At 36.6% G+C, this 12,247-nt stretch overlaps 1 protein-coding gene across 3 annotated transcripts in view; it reads left to right on the top strand.

The window, feature by feature from the left end:
- Positions 1 to 12,247, top strand: part of FANCL (FA complementation group L) — a 91,289-nt gene that overhangs the window by 54,246 nt on the left and 24,796 nt on the right. The window lies entirely within an intron of this gene.

Here is a 12,247-nt window from a genome sequence, read left to right as displayed (position 1 = left end):
ACATTTTGCTAGAGTTTAGGCAGGGTCTGGTGTACAGGCATACCTCGTGTTACTGTACTTTGCTGTGTTGTGCTTCACAGATAATGGGTATTTTAACAAATTGAAGGTTTGTGGCAGTCTGTCTTGAAGTCTGTTGGTGCCATTTTCCAATAGCATTTGCTCACTTTGTGTCTCACATTGTAGTAATTCTTGTAGTATTTTAAGCTTTTTCATTATTATTGATTATGATCTGTGACATGATCTTTGATGTGACTGTTGTAATTGTTTTGAGTCAGTATGAATTGCAGTCTTATAAGATGGCGAACTTAATGTGTTCTGACTGCTGCACATACTGCACATTCCCCCTATCTCTCCCTCTTCTTTGGCTGTCCTGGTCCCAAGACACAAATTTTGAAATTAGGCCAGTTGATAAGCCTAAATGGCCTCTGAGAGGAAGAATCACCTGTCTCTCACTTTAAATCGAAAGCTAGAAATGATTAAATTTAGTGAGGAACACCTGGCAAAAACCAGGATAGACCAAAAGCTAGACCTCTTGAGCCCAACACTTAGCCAGGTTGTGAATGCTAAGGAAAAGTTCTCGAAGGAAATTGAAAGTGCTACTCCAGTGAACAAACAAATGATAAGAAAAGAAAACTGTCTTATTGCTGATGCAGAGAAGGTTTTAGTGGTCTGGAATCAGCTGCAGTGTTCTCTTAAGCCTAAGCCCAATCCAGAGCAAAGCCTTAACTCTTCAATTTTATGAAGGCAAAGAAGAGGTGAGGAAGCTGCTGTTAATATTTTTTTTCCTTTGGATCAAGGCCTCACTTTCCTGTTCTTTTATGCCTTGTAATTTTGTTGTTTTTAAAAACTGGATACTTTAATAGCAAGGTAACTCTAGAAATTGGATTTTCCTTTTTCCCTAGAGAAGAAAGATTAAAATCTCTCATTTTTAAAATTTTATTCCTAATTTTTGATTGTTATAGGCTGTCTCTGTGCTAAGGATAAGCCTATGGTATAAGTTTAAAGTCTGCTGATCATTTTTGAGCCTTCATCTTCCCTGGGCTTGCACAGTGACTTCCATGTTTCTTTGCGCAGTTACTTTGGTGTGTTTGTATCCTTAATGTCTGATTCCCAAAAGGGGAAAAAAAGAAAAATGAAGTGGAGGGGGAGGGAACTGGCTCTTGGAATATTCGGGAAGTTACTTCTCCAGGAGGAGGAGAGGCTTGCAGTCATGGGGCATTGGAGCAGAGCACAGATCCTTGTATGTGGAAGACTGATCCCTTTGCCTACTCTAGCTCCAGTAAGCTGTGTGTACATTGCTTCTGAGTACCTAAGACTCTCTGAAGCCCCATATTCAGGGCTGCTGAATATGGGGTTGGTTGATGGGTGGCCTCTGTCAAGCTCAGAGCTGAAATTGATAGAATTTGCAAGCCTTCAGTAGACTCCAGAGTCCCAAAATATATCCAGGTCTATCAGTGTCAGTGTCTAGGTGGGGAGACCGTTTCCTGGTGCTTTCTGCTTAGCCATCTACTCAGAATCCTCTCCTCATTGGCTTGCTGTTGATTTTTTTTCTTAATGGTCTGTAATATAGGATAGCTAAGGACCACACTATGAGAGTGTCTCCTAATCTTCCGCATGCAACTTGGCAGATGTTTCTTTCTTTAAGGTAGTTGCTATAATCATTCTGTAGTGGCTGCATAGGAACGTATGAAGTGAGTCTGTTTCATTTGACTTTATGGATAGATACTTGTTCACATGTCCTAAAAATAGTAGCAGATCTTTTAAATAATCCTCAGTATTGGTCAGTTATAGTAAAAATAAACGTAAGTATAGGAAGGGTTGATATGTTCCATGTGGATTGTTTGACAGAGAATAGCATTTGATTAAATAGATGTAGTTATAGAGCTACTTAGAGAAAGTGTGGAGAACACCAATGAAGCTTGCAAATAAGATCAAATGAACAGAATATTAAGTGATTTGCTCTCTCTTTAAAGATATCTGATTAGAAATATTGCAATTAATATTAAAATTAAATTTCTTAAAAAGTTTAATCTCTTGATATTTCCTTATTCTATTGAAGCTTTTTGAATCCCCCAGAGATAAAGACAAAAATGATTATTAGAGGATTTATCTGCACATATTATAGGAGGAAAGTATAAAAAAAATCAGAAGGGAAAGCAACTGTTGCAAGTACCAGAAAATTATGCTATTAATTTAAGTGTCATCAGAGCACAAAAGATCACATTCCAGGACTGTGAGAAAATTATTAAAATACTGGAAATAATAGTACTTAAGATGAAGATATTATACTCTAAGATCTGGTTAAGTGACTGACATTATTATATCACTTCAGGTATTATAAAAGTAACAAAATGCTTCTAAAGATAATAAGCGTTACATTTTGAGATTGGCAGTGTTCACACTTTTCTGCTTAAGTGCTTTCCTAGTTTAACATAATTTAATAACAGTTATGGGGGAATAGCTAACATCTGAGTTCTCATATATATCCTTTTTCTTTTTCCTTCCTTCTTCAGTATATACACATCTTAGGCATCTATATATATAAAAGTGATAAAATTTCATTCTCTAAGTGGTGGGTTTATGAACCGTTACTTTTCTGCCTTTGTCCTCGGTGTTAGAACTATTGCTACTTTTTAATTTTTTAGCTCCTAATTACTGATTATTCTACTGCAAAAAGGGTAGCACTAATGTAGATCCCATTACTACCCAGAAATCAAATTTTTTAATAACTTTATTAATGTATAATTGATATGTAATAAACTGAACATATTTCAAGTGTACAATTTGAGTTTTGACCAGTGTTTACACCTGTGAAATCAACCCCACAATCAAGACAATAAACATTTCCATTAGTCCCAAGTTTCCCCATTCCCCTTTATAATCTCTGGCCCTCTTGGCCTTCCCCTTGGTCCCCAGGCAACTACTCATCTACTTTCTAGAATTTTATATAATTCTATGTATTCTCTGTCACATTTCTTTCCCCAGCATAGAGATTCATTCATTTTGGCATATAATAACAGTTCATTCTTTTTATGCTGAATGGTACTCCATTGTATGGATTTACTGCATATTGTCCATTTAGTTGTTGATGGACATATGAATTGCTTTCAAGATTTGGCTGTTAAAAATAGAGCTGCTGTGAACATTATGTGATGTCATTATATGAGCATATGCTTTCATTTCTCTTCAGCAAATACTTACGAGTGGAATGCTGAATCATTTAAGAGGTGTATGTTTAATTTTTTAAGAAAATGTTCACATTAAAAACAGTTGCTTATGAAAGTGGTTGTTACATTTTTACATTCCAAACAGTAGTGTCTGAGATCCTTTTTCTCTGTGTCCTTCATCCTTGCTCATACTTGGTATGGCCAGTCTTTCTTCTCTTTCTTCTGCTTTTCTTTTCCTTCTTCACACCCAATATGGAGCCCACCACAGGGCCCAAACTCATGACTCCGAGATCAAGACTTGAGCAGAGACAAGAGTTGGATACTTCACTGACTGAGCCACCCAGGTGCCCGTCTTTCTCGTTTTAGCCATCCTAATAGTAGTGTAGTGGTAATTCATTGTGCTTTTAATTGCATTCCTTAATGACCAATGATATGGGCATATTTTTATGTGCTTGTCATCCATACATCCTTTTTGATGAAATATCTGCAAATTTTTTGCCTAAAGGCTTAATTAGATGGAGAGATAGGCCACATTAATGCATTAGACTTTTCAGTATTGTTCAGATTTTAGTTCTCTTCAAATAGATCTATAGATCCAGTGCAGTCCCAGTCAGAATCCCCTCAGACTGATTTTAGAAATTGGCAGTATAATTCTAAAATACATATGGGAGGTGTAAAGGACCTAGAATAAGAAACTGAAAAAGAATGAAGTCCCAGTCAGAATCCCCTCAGACTGATTTTAGAAATTGGCAGTATAATTCTAAAATACATATGGGAGGTGTAAAGGACCTAGAATAAGAAACTGAAAAAGAATGAAGTGGGAGAACTAATATGACCTGATTTCAAGATACAGATCTACCCTTATTAAGACAGTTTGGCGTTATGGTAGAAATACTCCTTGACTTAAGATGGGGTTACCCAGTCCTAAAGATGATAAACCCATGATAAGTTACAAATACTCTAAGTTGGAAATGCAGTTAATACATGTAACCTACCAAACATTACAGCTTAGCCTAGCCTACCTTAAACATGCTCAGAACGCTTACATGAGGCAGCAGTTGGGCAAGGTCCTCTAACACAAAGCCTATTTTATAATAATGTGTTGAATATCTCATGTAATTTATTGAATACTGTATTGAAAACAAAAAGCAGAACGGTTGTATGGGCACAGAATGGTTTGTAAGTGTATTGGTTGTTTACCCTTGTGATTGCATGGTTCACTGCCCAGCATTACCAGAATATCATAATGCATAATACTAGCCTGGAGAGATCAAAATTCAAAATTTGAAGTACTGAATTGAATGAATGCATATCATTTTTCACCCCAATGTAAAGTCAAAAACCATTAAGTTGGGCCATTTTAAGTTGGGGATCATATGTATACCCATACAAATTGTTTGCTGAAAATAGTTGTATATATATATATAAAGGTGCAAAGATCATTCAGTGAAGTAATGACAGTCTTTTCGTTAAGTTGTGCTGAAACAGTTTGCAGAATACAAAAAAAGATGAACTTTAGCCCATATACAGAAATTAACTCCAAATGGATTATAAACTTAATGTAAAATGTAAGACAAATGAAACTTCTGGGGGGAAAAAAATGAAAGTGTTGGGACTTTGGGATTTCTTAGTATAACACCCCAAGCAAGATCCATATAAGAACAAACTGATAAATTGGACTTAATCAAGTAAAAAAAAATTAAAGATTTTATTTATTTATTTGACAGAGAGAGAGAGACAGGGAGAGAGGGAACCTAAGCGGGGGAGTGGGAGAGGGAGAAGCAGGCTCCCTGCTCAGCAGGGAGACTGCGTCAGGGCTAGATTCTAGGACCCTAGTATCAAGACCTGAGCCGAAGGCAGATGCTTAACAATTGAGCCACCCAGGCGCCCCCAAAATTAAAAATTTCTATTCTTGAAAAGCAGTTAAGAGAATGGAAAGACAAGCTGCAGACTAAGAAACAATATTTGCAAATTACATGCCTGATAATTGACTTGTATTTAGATTATGTAATGAGCATTCAGGCTCAATAATATAACAACGTAAAATGAGCAGACCTTTCTATAGACATAATATTTTGTGTACCTCAAGCCCTTTTGTTACCATTAAGGCCTTAAATAACTTGATTTCATGAGAAAAAACTTCTAAAGATTTTTTTTTCCTTTTAGAGAATTGACTGTATGTTTCCCTTGTTGGCAAGTAGCTAGGAATCAGGTAATTCTCACTCCCCACTTCACTTCCTTTGCATTAACTTTTTACCTAGTCGTATTTCATTCAGCCTCAGAGTGGTGTTTCTTGACAAAACACCTCACCTCAGCTCAACCACTGCTCATTTTTTCCTTTGTCCCAGAGTTTTTCTAATGCCAGGACTAGGGATGTATGTATGCCTCTGGTATGTATGCAGATCTGGAAATGTGAGAATTAATAATCTTTTTAGGACAACTTGACCAGTTGGAAACAGAAGCCAGTGAATCAGTGTTTTGAGATTCTCTCTTTTTAGGCCATGATTCTCAGCTTTCTGTATAACTTTTCGAAGAGTCATCATTGACCACAGTGACTGGCTTGACAGCACACTCGTATTTTGGCTTTCTGTCCTCTGTTTCACTCTTCCCACTACCCACTGCCTCTCAGGTTATTGGCAGTAATCTTAGGGACTGTCTGCACATAAGTTGTGTCTTACAGTACTTTCTGGGGCAGACCCCAAGCTCAAATTATCATTGTGTATATCACTGGCTGGTATAGCTACAGATAAAGATGATGTGGAACAAAGGTCCAAATATACCAGTCATACCTATGGCCCAGAAATTTACCTCCTTAAAAAAAAAGGAAAAAAAAATGTGTTTTGCTTATTTGATCTTTTCTCTTTTTTTTTAAAGATTGAACAAAACACATGTAGGGCTTTCTGTACAATATAACTTGACAGAGCTTCTTAAAATCAATTTATAAGTCAAAGTCTTCTCTCAGGTGATTTCCTTGCCTCTAGAACATTGTGATCTTCACAGATGCTATAAGCTTCCTTGACTTGTCACCACCATTTGAAAATTTTGTGTAACTTCTGTACAGCGGTGGACCATAGGAACTAACTTCTTACCTTGTACTTAACATAGTTTCTTTGTAGACTGTAAAAAAAATATGTATATAGGTATTAACATGTTTTCCCCCCTCCAAAGGGATTTTTTTTTTAATTTTAAGATTTTACTTATTTTTTTTTTAAAGATTTTATTTATTTACTTGAGAGTGAGCCCATGAGAACAAGAGAGAGAGCACATGAGAGGGTACAGGGTCAGAGGGAGAAGCAGACACGGTTTTGAGCAGGGAACCAGATGTGCAACTCGATCTGGGGACTCCAGTATCATGACCTGAGCCAAAGGCAGTTGCTTAACCAACTGAGCCACCAGGCGCCCAAGATTTTACTTATTTGACAGAGAACATGGGTAGGGGGTGGGAGGATAAGGGAGGAGCAGAGGGAGAGGGAGAAAGACCCCCTGCTGAGCAGGGAGCCTGATGTGGGGCTCAATCCCAGGATTCTGGGATCATGAACTGAGCTGAAGGCAGACGCTTAACGGACTGAGCCACCCAGGTGCCCCTGTTTTAATTTTATAATTAAAAAAAAAAAATCAGAACATTTCCCATGTAGATTCATAAGAAATCTAGAAAAATAGCAAGATCAAAATATTAATGGCAGAATTTGAAGCTTTGTGATAGGCCACTACATTTTTTATAAAAGAAAGATTTTATTAGCATTTTCTACGCTGTATAGACTTCAATTAAATGCATTTAAAGATCTAGCATTCCCCATGGAATTAGCATTGTTTTGGTTTTGGTTTTGTTTTTTACTTTTTTTTTTTTAATCAGTTAACATAAAGTGTATTACTAGTTGCAGAGGTAGAGTTCATGATCCATCAGTTTTACATAATACCCAATGCTATTACGTCACCTAGTTTCCTATTCCCTTACCCCCACCCCTCCAGCAGCTCTGTTTCCTATGATTAAGAGTCCCATATGGTTTGTCTCCCTCTCTGATTTTTATCTTGTTTAATTTTTCCCTCCCTTCCCCTATGCTTCGGTTTTTTTCTTAAATTCTACATATGAGTGAAATCCTATAACTGTCTTTCTCTGATTGACAGACTTCATTTAGCATAATACTCTCTAGTTCAATCTGCTTCATTGCAGATGGCAAGATTTCATTCTTTTTAATGGCTGAGTAGTATTCTGTTGTATATAAATGCCACCTTTTCTTTATCCATTCATCTGTTGATGGACATCTGGGCTCTCTCCATAGTTTGGCTGTTGTGGACATTGCTGCTATAAACATTGGGAATGCAGGTGCCCCTTTGGATCTCTGCAATTGTATCTTTGGGGTAAATACCTAGTAGTGTAATTGCTAGGTCATAAGGTAGCTCTATTTTCAACTTTTTGAAGAACCTCCAGACTGTTTTCCAGAGTGGCCGTACCAGCTTACACTCCCACCACCAGTGTAAGAGGGTTCCCATTTCTCCAGTACTAGCACGTTTTGAAAAGAGTTTAGACTTAAGCATACAGACAGTTCATCAGTGGACGATTAATACTGTGGAAACCAGATAAGTGATTTTTTTTCTCTAAAGGTGCATTGTCTAGTCATAGAGCTAGTAAGAACAACTTTATCTACCTCCCTGTTCACTGGGTATGCATCTTTAAAAAAAGACACCATTTAAGGTATTTAGAGTAATGATAAAACCTACTTTTCTGATGGTTTATTTTATTTATTAAACATGAACTATAATAACCAACTTGACCTTTATGTGCTCAGATGTCAGGGTACTTGATTCATGTACATCCGCCACCCATAAAAGTGGGCAAACATTGCCAGAATAGGCTGTGCTTTAGCATTATAACACTAGTCAGAAAATAAAATAAACCTTTTAGTTTTTTTGTAAGGCATGTAGACCTTCGATCAGACAGACTGTCTGTTGGTTCATGATCTCAAGATTTAAATTCCAGATCTATCACACTGACCAGACTGCTTGCTTAGAAGTCTTTTTAGTTGTGTTTTTTCCAGAAATTTTCAATGAATCAGTGCAGGTATCCCACATAGAGATCTTTCCATTGAGAAGCGCATATACAGAATAGTCCAGGTATTCTGATTTCAGTGCAGAGAATGTCAGTAAGTGTCTTAGGTCAATCTAAGATTAGATTGATCTCTTAATATCTTCATGCTTGCTCTTTTCAAATCATGTTGAGAAGTCTATTATTTTTTTCCTATTCTTCTCAAGATTAATAAATGCTTGTTATTCTTCTGACCTTTGCTTTTCACACAGGAGGATTGGACTTCACACCCAAGAACACACCCCTATTAGCTTTGTGCTTCCTGTTCCCATAATGTTACAGAGGTAGTTTTCCAGTTCCTGGTGTTTGGTCTGTACCTTTTTTTTCTGTTATAGTTCTGCTCCATGAGGAAATAGACTTGAAAGGTAGTGTGTTTGATATGCCTCAACATGGTACCTTGCCGCATGTCTTTGGAGCAGGTAGAGTAGAATGTCCTTTTCCTACCTTGTTTTATATTTTCTAAATATTTCAGGAGTTCTCTTCCTTTCCTTATTATTTATTTATTTTTTAAGATTTTATTTATTTATTTGAGAGAGAGAGAGAGAGAGAGCAAGAGCAGGGGGAAGTGGCAGAGGGAGATGGAGAAGCAGGCTCCCAGATGAGCAGGGAGCCTGGTGCCGGGCTCAGTCCCAGATCCCAGGGTCCAGGGATCATGACCTGAGTGGAGGGCAGATGCTTATCCAGCTGAGTCACCTACATGTCCTTTTCACTTTTATTTTTTAATGTTTTAAGGACAGGAGTTTGCTTAGCTTCCTGTCTTCTCCTTTCTCCTACCACAGGAAGGCTTAGGGTTTAGGTTTCTGCATCATTATTGGTTACTGGGATACATTTCTTCCCTGTAAAACAGATTATTGCTTTTGGGATCCTAAGGCTATTTTGTGTGTGTTGATGGTTTTTTCGGGTTGTTTTTGCTTTTGCTTTTGTTTTTTGCTGCTTATTTTTGTCTTCTTTAGTTTTTTTTTCCCTGTCTTATGTCTTCCTTCCTCTATTTCATTTCCTCTCATCATGGTATTATGTATATGTGCAAAAAGAAAAAAAAAAAGAAAAGAAAAAACTGGCATTTTCTCTTTGATTAGTAAATTAATACCTATAGTGTTCTGGGTATGATTTTTGGCTCTTTGCCATGTTATAGGTATATAATTGCTTGCTGTTCTAGAAATTTGTGATTCCTAACCTATTCCAAAAACTCAAAAGTTTCGAAAGACTGATTTTTTCCCCCTTTATTTTATAAAATAATGGTAGTTGTGTAATGCATCATTGACTTCTGTCCTTGAATACATGGGGATAGAGAATAAAATATTGTCTAAATAGTTTGATTCTGGTATGATTAAAGAGGGAATGACTATGTTGAATCATATAAATTGTTCATAGATAATGGATAGATACTTATATATAACTTGAATGAGAAAATCTGTTTATACACATGAATTGGGACTAAATGGGAGTACATTATAGTAATTGGCGTCTTGAAAGATAGGTACTTTTAAGTGGACAGAACTATCTGCTTTATGGATTTTCAAACAGTTATATTTAGAATTCTTCACTTTTAGAATTGGAAGTCACCTTAGAAGTTGTCTAGTGCTTGAGCGCCTGGGTGGCTCAGTGGGTTGAAGCCTCTGCCTTCAGCTCAGGTCATGATCCCAGGGTCCTGGGATTGAGCCCCACATCGGGCTCTTTGCTCAGCAGGGAGACTGCTTCTCCTCCTCTCTCTCTGCCTGCCTCTGCCTACTTGTGATCTCTGTCTGTCAAAAAAAAAAAAAAATTGTCTACTGCATACCCATATTTATTGATTTATTAAGTCTTTAAGAGGCTAAGATCAAATACTTCATTACTATCAAGATGAGAGCTGTGACCTTGTGTACTGGATACTCATCTTTGTGTCAGAGATTCCCAACATAGACCTGACACATAGTTGAAGTATTAATTAGGCTAGTGTGCTTTTCACTGATTTGTGCACATCATGAAGTGAAAAGATTGCTCTCTGACCATTTATTTTTACATATGAAATAAAAATGATTATGATTACAAAAATTATGATTTTCTCATTGGAAAAGTAATACACATTATTATAGGTAATGTGGAAAAATACAAAAAAGGAAATAAAAATTGTTGTAAAAATGGGTAAAGCCACACTAACCAGGGACCATTGAAACTTGCTAGACAAAGTCATTGGAGCCAAATCAGAACAGAACCACTCTGGATTATTCTGGAATGGATTAAGGGCATGTATCATGGTCCTATATGACCTAGAGAATGCTCACCTCTTCAGTGAGGTTCTAAATTCGAGCAGTCACGAATAATGTGAGAAGCAGTGACTAATAATGTGAGTGTTATAAGAGAAGCCAAGCTATGGAACTGAGCTACCTCAGCTTTGAAGGAAAAGATGCTCTGGTGAAAGTGGACCACCCATCCAGTCTACCTCATTTTTCTCACCATCCTTTAATTCTTGAGGCTTTGTTCCTTTCTTCTCTCTCTCTTACTCTTAGGTCTTGCAATTAGATGAGTAGTGTCTAAACTTAGGAGGTTGAATATTTTTCATTTGATCACGTGTATTTTTTTTCTTTGGGGAGTTACCTTTTCATCCCTTCCCTTTTTAAAGTCCTGTGTACTTTTTTTAAAACTGATTTTTTTTTCCTTCATTTTGTTTTTATTATAGCATGTTTGCTTAATTTACAGCAAGCAGAAAATAAGCTGGGTCTTGTTTTGATCCAAACGTGGATGTTTTAAAGGTTGTACACAATATTTGTTAAAAAGAACATATAAAAATACCTTTTTAGAAGCTTCTATAAGAAAGAAAATACAAAGTTTAACCCCACAACTTTCCTCTTTGCTAGAACTGCAAACTACTGCTACAGTTTTAAATAGACTATTTGTTGTTTAAACTATACATCCAGGAAAATCTAAAAAATTAAAGAAACGTGCTTATAAATGATTGCATAGCAGAACATGAACATTAACTGCAAACAGTAAAGAAATGAAAGTTAGAAATACTATCAAATATACAAAGGTTCTAGAATCAGTCCTTTAAACACATTCCACAAACAGTATTTAAAAACCATTTTTTTTTGTTCTTTACAGGCAAGGCCTATATTACTAAAACCAAAATTGGAAAAAAGTAATCCTCTAAAAGGAATCGTTTCCCCACAATATTTCTTACTTATACCTGCAAGCAAGCAATCTAAAATTTTATTTATTTATTTATTTATTTATTTATTTATTTATTTATTTATTTACAGAGAGAAATCACAAGTAGATGGAGAGGCAGGCAGAGAGAGAGAGGGAAGCAGGCTCCCTGCTGAGCAGAGAACCCGATGCGGGACTCGATCCCAGGACCCTGAGATCATGACCTGAGCCGAAGGCAGTGTCTTAACCCACTGAGCCACCCAGGCGCCCGCAATCTAAAATTTTTAAAGATGCTAGCTTTTATTCTGAAATGAGATTGGACAAGTCCCTTTTATTGCCCTCCCCCCAACGATCTCTCAAAGAAACGCTAGAAATTATAAACGGTTAGGGTCTTGTTTTCTTTTTTAGTTGAGTACTGCCAGGTTCTACATTGATAATCAATCAAACTCAGAGATGGGACTCTTTCATTCTTTTTCCAGAATATTTTAAATTTCATGGCACCACAGGATCACCTAGAATGGGAGTGTTCTCTTTCAACTTGCCTCACATGAAATAAGCTGATGTGTGAAGAACAAGTCTCCTTCATAAAGTGGGAGGCAAATTTTGATACAAATGCACAGACCAAGTGCTATAAGCATCAAAATTCAGTTTACACTATGCATATGCATAAACAAAATCTACTCTGAAACAATTTACTTGCTGCTTTTTAACAGCAGTAAGAAAACTAAGCAGTATCACCAGCAATGCTCCTTAAAGTTGAGAGGAACTACTTGAGAGCATTTTTTTCCCTTAAAATTATTTCTGCCATTATTGACCTGCTTAAATTTTAAGGTGAGTTCTTCTGATGTTTATATGTTTTAAATCTTCACAGAAA

The sequence above is a fragment of the Neovison vison genome, chromosome 8 (assembly GCF_020171115.1).
Source record: "Neovison vison isolate M4711 chromosome 8, ASM_NN_V1, whole genome shotgun sequence".
NCBI lineage: Eukaryota > Metazoa > Chordata > Mammalia > Carnivora > Mustelidae > Neogale > Neogale vison.
The sequence above is the reverse complement of the archived record's forward strand: the minus strand, read 5'-3'. Positions and strand labels throughout refer to the sequence as shown.